Below are 9,061 nucleotides of genomic sequence, written 5' to 3'. Positions count from 1 at the left end.
AACAGGAAAATCTCCAACAAAAAATATTATTCTGGAGTTCATTTTCTTGCTTCCAGCCTTGAACTCCTGTCAGAAAAGATTTTTAAATTGAAATAAGTTCCAAAACATTGGTTAAAGGGTTGGTTTGGGTTTTTTGAAGCAGAGATCCTTATCTCCTTCTTAGTCCAAATTATAGCCAAACACTTTAGGGTTCCTTAGACACTTATTTTCCTACTGAGCCTCACTTTGCCAAATAAAGGTTTGTAAGACTGAAGTATGTAATGTACAGTATGGGCATTACATTTTGCTGCTGCACTTTTTTTAATTAAGGCACCAACAAATATGAGCTGCATACTGTCTTGAGATAAGTTTCACAGCTGTTCTTTGCCAGGGACTCCTTTAATCACTTCACTCTTGTTTTGTCCATTCATCCAACAGCTCAAATCTATTCATACTCAAGATCTATTACTCAAACTCTATATTTTGTTTTAAAGGTGATATGAGGAAGCTTTCCAATGAATTACAGTGAAATAGAACCATGGCAGGGGTAGAGATTTTAGTATCCATAAATAGACACTGACTTTATAAAGTCCTCTGTACTGGGAAATTAGAAAAGAATACTATTTACAAGTGAAGTACTTTTCTGTGAATCCTGGCAAATGTGGAAACTGGAATATTTTTTGATTTTGCATGAGTACCAGGTGTTTAGGTAAGCAGCTGAAGAATGGCAGATAAATTGAAATGCATATGTGGCTGGCAGATTGACCCATGCAGAATTACAGGAACTGAAATGAAGGAATAGACTGATAAATGTTTTGGGGGTTGAAACCTGAAGTAATTAACCTACACATTAAGTATCATAATCCACATTTTGGTCTTGCTAGCAGGAATCCCAGGAAAACAGCAGGGCTCTGTGTTGAAGGTAAGTAACTACTTATATGTAAAAAGCCCAACAGTAATAACTGAAAAACAAATTTACCTATTTGATATTTCACTAAGCATTTCTTAGCCCATTTCCACCCACCATTCAGTGTACAAAACACTCTAAATAACCTTTGCAAATGGCTTTGAACATGCTGCTTGCACAAGCTCTATTTCTGACTTTAATTGAAAACTATTAGAATTATTCAGTAATGTCAACAATAGACCTGCAAACATATGCTTACTTTTAACAAACCCAGGTGAGTTACCTGAATTTTATTTTAAAGATTCTCTTATTTTTACATCATACACTTGAATTTAATTTTACTATAATGGTCTCTGCTCAGCCAACAGCTATCTTGGGGTTTTCTTCTGAGTGGATAATAAAAAGTCAAATACCATTGGCAGTAAGGCATTTTTGTTGTTTCTTATTTAAAAATCACATTTGCAGTAGTTATTTGAAAACACCAACATATTTCATGACTAATTCTAATTTTTGACCTTCTGAGTATCTAAGGTGTAATTTATACTTTTAGAGTTGGTAATGCATGTTTCAGGGACAATGAGACAATACACAAAAATTAGTATATGATATTATAGTTATGATGTGTCTGGATTTACTCTCTTTATACATCTAGTTAAAATTATTTATCACTGGAATGTGGATATACTGAAAAGATAATGCTTTTATTTCATTTCCTATCTAGGTAACTGAACTATAACTTTGCCATTTTACTCTAATATAAGTTCATTGGGATAAGATGTAAGTTTATAATGAATTGTTCTTTGAAAACACTGAAAGATTAAATAACTTTCTCTTCTATAAAAATCTGTAAAATATACCTAATTTATTAATATTTTTGAAAGAATGCTCTGAAATTAATGGGAAAATCACAGACCTCTTAAATTTAGACATGTTAGAAGATATTTTATAACTTACCCTCAGAAACTTTGTAATGACAGGCTGGGCCAATCAAATAGATTAACCAAATAAAACATACACAACTTCTCCTATACTAAAGCTATCATATAGTTGAAATTAATTGTCTTCATTTAAAGTTTTATAGTTCAAGAAAGTTTTGGAAATATTTATTAAAAGGACAGTGTAATCAGGCTTCTTTTGAAATACATTGATAGGAAAAAAAAGCTTTTATGCCTGAATTATACTTATTCAATAGCAGCATTTCTCTGACTTTGAATAAATAAATATTAGTACATAAAAAAGAATGATTATACATCAAACGAAACACTGAAGCAATGTATGCACACTTGTGCATATTAAATATATTTTCAGTTGCTGTTTTCAGTAACTGGAACAGTTTTAACAGTCTTCATCTTAGATCTTGAAATATCTCCAAGATAAAGTACCTATGTTTTTTCAGTCAAATATTTTTTTAAATATTTCCACATAACACTAAAATATATGGTAACTAATTTTCCTAATTTATTCTAAATATCTAATTAAACTTTTCAACAAAATTTCACTTTTTAATATCATGAACTAATCAATATTTGTAATTAAAATATAACAACATACTCTCAGGAGTAACAAAATACTGCTGAAAAGAAACTTCAGAGAATATTTTTAAACACTAAAATATTTAAGATATTGGCAATTTGTTTAGCTATACCATGGAATTATAAACATTTTTACCACTTGTTAACCAGTCTTAGGAAATAAGTAGTTTGACATTTTATTCAGATATGGAAAACAAGTAATGATCCAATATCACATTTCACTAGTTCTAAAAATAGGAAAATTAGAATAGAAGGGTAACACAAAGGTGTACAGGAAAAATATATGCCCTTTTTCCAGTAGAAGGCAAATTATAGGTAGCCTGAGAGATAAATAGACATACTAAAAATATTTCAGAAATGAAAATATTATATTTAAAATTTACTATCTCCAGTTCCATAACTGAAACATAATATTTGGAAATTTAAGTAATTTTAAATAGTTTAAATTTTAAAACATTGCTTGTTTTTACCCAGTCTATTTTTTTCTATTCATGCATCACTAAAATACATTCCATAATAATGTCTACAAGCAAATACATCTTCTTAGTAATGAACAAAACACAGTGCCCAACACAGTATTTTGCAGAACAGGAACACAGGACAGTGTTAATTCAGGTTTTGGTGGGTCCTTGTCTCTAGCTTACCTCAGAAATAAGTTCTCCAGCATATGTGAGTCTTGGAAGTCTTTGAAGCACATTTCTGCTCTGCTGAGACCATACAAGCATGCATATGCTTTATATTTATGTGTATCATTCACACAGAAATATGCTATGTTAAAGAGCCTCAACAGACCAATGTAAGGAAATTGTGGATGGTTGTGAGAATATCATGCTCTTGAAGAGCTTCATAAAGCATTAGTTATTAAGTAAGCACTGTCTTGAGCCTGAATTCAGCTAAATAAAGATGAAAGCTTGTCAAAAAGTTGAAATGATACCCTAACAAATTGACAAAATTAATATATTATTATAAGTCATGAATAGTTTAACCACAAAATGAGATAGGCAGATATGCTGTTGTTCTCTCTAATCAAATTACAAAATCTCTCCATTGTAGGCACAGACATGCAATTATATTTCCATAAATAATTATTTAAATTATAATCGAAACATTCAACTCCTGTGAATATTTAAAATATATTCATTGATGTTGTGCTACAGTGTAAAAGGAAAAAAAATATATAAATGCTGCCACAGGTAATTATTAGTGGCTTGGCTGTCAGTTAGTCAAATCAACTAAAAGACCAATTACCCTGACGATACACAGGTTGAAGGGCTGGTTAAAGTAGAGTTCATTGCTGACATTAGGCCGTGTTTGGCGAGTTCTGATTCCACAGCAGTGGGGGTGAATTTCCTGTGAATTATTCTAATGAGGATATTTTGCATTTGAATTCACATACAGTAACTTGTTCTCAACTTCAATCTCTTAATCTTGCTTAAACCTGTAAAAGCCATAGACCACACTTCCCATGATGCAAGCACTGAATTACATTGCTAGAAAAAATGAGGTTTAAATAAAGACACAGATAACGACACAAAATGTTTCCTGCAAACCTCTTTTTCTTTCAAGCATGTCTGTGGAGACCTGAGTAGGTCATGTAGGAAATTCTACTTCTGAAAGAAGGCAAATTGCTCTTGAAAATTCTACATACAGAGTAGAACCATATCCTCCTTATGGAATATGTTTCCCTTCAGAAACATCAAATCCAAGGTGATTTTTTAGATGACTATAAGCAGTCTGGAAGGACTTATCAGTCAGATGAGCAGCCTGCATACCTGACATCTATGGTCTGCTGCTGTTGGTTCACTTTCAGAGAGCAGTGACTATAGCGCTAATTACATTCAAAGACCGGTAGTACTTTCATTCTTTGCTTTCGTTTAAAAAAAAAATTACACACAAATCATAAATTTAGGGAAGTAAATTAGAGATGGATGGCAAAGTTCTTAAAAATATCTCCCCGATCACTCTGAAGAATATTTTTAATTTGTTCACATATGCTAAGAGCAAAACCAGAGCACCCTAAGAAATCTCAAGCTTTACTCTCCACTGCTCAAAATTTTTCATAGTTTTATTCAAAAAATAGGTCTACTCATCTTCTTCAGTCACTACAGAATTTCAGTACTACATACTGATGAAAAGATATATTAAACCAGCCACTAAAATGCTGGGAAAAAAGATATCTATGTGTTTCAAACCAAATTCAAGTATTAAGCACCATAATGCTGTGTTCATACTCAGGGTACTACATCAATAATTGTATCTCTCCTTACACAAAAACAGACTTAACAGTTGGTTGCTACTTATGAATTTTATTCCTGCTGCAAAAGAAAAAAAAAATAGGACATATGAATTTTATCGTTTTATTACATATTGCTACCTGGTAAAAAGAAAAATGAGCAGACTTCTTTTTATACAATGAGATTCTTCATCCACTAAGCAAAAATTAATGACTGAGTGAATTCTATTTAAAATAATTTAAAGACTGAAAATATCACAGAAATTATACGGAAATGAATCAGTCACTCATGCATTTGTAAGTAAATAAGGCAGAGACACTTTTTTGCCTCCTTAGATGCCATGTATGTAAATAAAAATGAAAACTTTTTAAATAGCCATCTTGTGCTACATAATAATTGGCAAAATTACCAATTCTTTTATTGCTGACTGCAAGCACTTGCAGTTTCCCTTGTCCATTACTGAGCTCCTGAATTGAAAATGAAGAGCATCATTATTTAGCTGCATTATTAGCTAATTTTAGTAAATCCAATTAGTTTTAAGTACCTGATACGTTAATGTATTTAGCTTACCGTGTGTCCTGCTATTGGATTTCTTGAGACTAAAAATGATTTAATCAAAATGTGAGCAGACATATAAAACTCTATTTGTCTTCTTTTATAATGAAACATCATTTTTCATGATAGAGCACTGTATGATGTGATTTGACTTAGAATACAAGCTTAGATTAGCTAGTACTTGCAGTTAGAAATAGCAGAGATTTTATTTGGTTTTATTTGTTGCATTAGTATACTTGAATCAGATAGTAAAAATGGAAAATGCTGAGGTGTATTTCCAGCTCGGCAGAAGATGAATATTGGTTCAAACTTCACTGTACTAATAGACATAAGATCACTATTAAATGTTGCCTTTTATTAATCAATTCATCTTTGGAAATTGTCAGTGATGCAATTTAAAGGGGAAGAAACTTAAACCATGACAGCTTAATTAACACATAAGATTTGTTTTGCTTCATATCACCCTTAAATGTAAAATGTTAACATTCTACAGCACTCTCCAAATTTAAAAAAAAACAACCCAGAAGGTATATATCTTTATAGAAATCCTTACTAGAAGTATATATGTCTTTATAGCAATCACCTTATTAAAAGAGGTGAAATTGTATAAAATATAATTGCAGAAGCATTATTTTAAAACAAATATATAAAGTCTGTTAAGTAACATGAAAGGGAAAATATACATTTTTTTAATTCTACAGCCACTTGATCTGGGATTAGCAGATCTTAGGCAATACTGTATTTCCTTAGACTGCAAACCCTCAGGAGGTTTAAGCAAATATTTTTTTTACCATTTCAGGATACAGTCTCTCCCGGGAAAAAATTACTGAGCCTTTTTCTCCTAACATTTTATACCAAAAAAATAATTGGCAAATAAGAAGAATTTAAATTCTAAGAAATGAATAGTAATGAACTGATAACTAAAATATTGCTTAAAGGTTCAAATACTGAGAGGTTGCAATAATAGTACTATTCTGTTAAGCTATGTATACTTCATCGAAGCCAGCGGAAAGGAAAACATACCATATCACCACCATACCGCAGGCATTTTCATACAGCCTAGTGCAAATTCAAAGCTTTCTCTGACTGTGCCCAATAAAACAGCCACAACTATTTTTAAATACATCAGGAGTCCATGACCCCATAAGTAGTAACTTCCCTTTCTTGATGGAGCGCGCATCTCACTTTTGTAAGTGTCAACGGTTTCTGGCTGGCTGGCCAGAGACCATGGCATACTCTGCTTTTCTCCCAAAAAGGCCATGTCATTCTTATACAACTTAATCAGTGGCTACATACAAGAAAGCAACACTGCAGCCTTTCTGATCATTTTAATGAGGACCCCTGGCTATTCAGTCATTGAAATATAATTGACTTGCTCTTCTCTTATTTTCATAATAGACACTCCAACCTAGACCACATTTATTTTGCTATAAGAAATGTCAAGAAAGATTGGAAGTTTTCTGAGTGTCCCCATTAAAACTGAAAACATGCCACCCTGTCTTTTGCATTAGCTGCAATCATTTTGTATAGAACTCATTATGCAGATAGAAGATGCAAATGTTTCATCTATCTCACATCTAACCAAGCTGCAAGTGCCAAGAAAATAAGCAGGAGAAGAATAATTTTCTTTCTATGTCTGTGCCTGCGCCTGTGGTGTTTGCATTGTTTCACAATGCCAGTGCCCATGTGTGCATGTGTATGCATGTGCTCACAGACAGCACACACACAGCTCTAAGTCCTAATATCTTATTTCAGGTAAAACCTAAAGGTTGCTTGGCGCACATCATCACAGCCAAGGAAGAGCCTTTTTCTCAACAGAAGCAGCTCTATGTTAAAATAACTATTACTTTAAAATCAACAGAGTAGCAGAAACCATTTGAATGAGAAGATATCATCATGCACAGGAGTGCATTCAGTGTTGTGTTTTAAATAGAATAATGAGCATGTGCATGTCAAATGTGTTATTTTGAATAAGTCCTAGTCACTTCCTATGACCACCCAGTTCAGTAAACAAAATATCAGGTAAAGACTGCATCTACCATACGCTAACTAAGTTCTGTTCATATCTTGCTGGACTGTGACACACATTCCCCAGCTGAACACATTATACAGGATATCTACCATGAAAACTCATTCACTGTTGACTTAACTGTGCAATTTGCAGTGCAAGACAGAAGATATCTCTTCCTATCCATTATTAACACATACAGCATCTTATTGATCCTACCAGTAAATACTATCCCCACAACATCATCACTTCTTTAGTAATTTAAAGATTTGACTATGCAAGTGTCATTACTTAGCATACTACTAAACACTCAAAATAAAAACCTCACATCTCACAATTTTCCAATCAGGTTTTCAGCCTGAAAAACATTCCCAAAAAACTTCCATGACATAGACAATGAACAATGAAAAGATCAGAAATATAATTGCTCCGAGATCTGATATATTTAATCCACATTTGAATAGAGAAAGTGGATTGATTTTTACGAGACTTAGAAAATTCTGTTCTGATGTACTATATATTATTACAGAGGGGACAGAAAAATCATACTTTACCTTCAAGCAACTGCATACTGAAATAATAAAAAGGGGTGGCAAAACAGATATTTTAAGTCAATATTTAATGTCATACATTATCAATTTTGCTCACAAGAGTCCTGACAATTCCCTTACCCATTTTTAGCATAAAAACATGAAAGTATCATTCTTTCTGGCATATTTACACAGTTTATTTTTGACATCCTTACATCCAGGGCTTGAGAAGGAGTGTTTCTGGGCCTCATTTTAGCGGGGCGCTGTGCACCAACCCACCCCAGCCCTAGAGCAATGGGGCCGGGTCCTTCCCGTCTGCCCCATGCTTGTCTTCTCCTACAACTCAAAGATGTTGCTGCACAGCACCTTCAGGAAAAAAGGACTTCTGAGCATCATGGAAGCTATCTGTTTGCATGTACATCCTGTCACCAAGCCACGGCCCCGCGCGCTCGCACACATTTCCCTGGGCCTGGCAGAAATAATCAGCGTACAAGAGGGGGAGGAAGAACCCCTAGGCTTCCTCGGGATCAGCATCAGTGCACACGTTCCTGCTACTTTGGCAACACATGGGTGTACCTCACAGAGTACTTTATGCACAGCAGCAGCTCTTGGATTCTAACAGATAAAGGTTTCAGCAGTGTAAGTATGTACACGTACAGCTTTTCACACACCGATAATGTTATGTAATTTAAATGTCTAGAAGTGCAGCTATTAAAGTGACTTTTATTTACTATTTTGCTGCAGCTACTTTGCTGATTTTATTTACAAAACTCCTAGATAATGAGATTTCCACCAGTTTGGGTTTTTTATGGAAATCACGACAATTTTTTTCAGCCTTCTCATGAGAATTTCATCTTTAATTTGGAATTTTAAGTAAATACACAAATAAGCAAGTCCTTGCTTCTAGCCCAGCTGTGTGTTCAGTAAGAACTATAACAAATGTCATTCTTAGAGAGAAACCAAGAAAAAGTAAAAACTTTGCAGCTGGTTTCACAAACAATCTCTCACACTTTATCATGCCTTTAAAGTGAAAATATTTCATAAGAAAAACTAAAAGGATTTTTTTTTGAGAGCTCCTTGGCTGTTTGATGTCTGCCAGGTTCCAGCAGGTGAGATGGAGCTCAGCTGGCAGCAAACACTTGAACTCTTCCCACTCATCCTTCTTGTCCTACGACACTCTTCCCACTCTCAGGCTGTGGCCAGGCATCAAATGTGTCTGACTTCTCTGGCTCCCAAACTGCTACGTGACCCTTTGGCCATCCATGTAAAGGAGTTCAATTCTTGTCCCCTTCTTGTTACAATCCACTTTAGGATAC

The sequence above is a fragment of the Agelaius tricolor genome, unplaced genomic scaffold, assembly GCF_023055355.1.
Source record: "Agelaius tricolor isolate 1412-34295 unplaced genomic scaffold, bAgeTri1.0.p SCAF_1, whole genome shotgun sequence".
In the NCBI taxonomy this organism is placed as follows: domain Eukaryota; kingdom Metazoa; phylum Chordata; class Aves; order Passeriformes; family Icteridae; genus Agelaius; species Agelaius tricolor.
Note: the sequence above shows the minus strand (reverse complement) of the source record.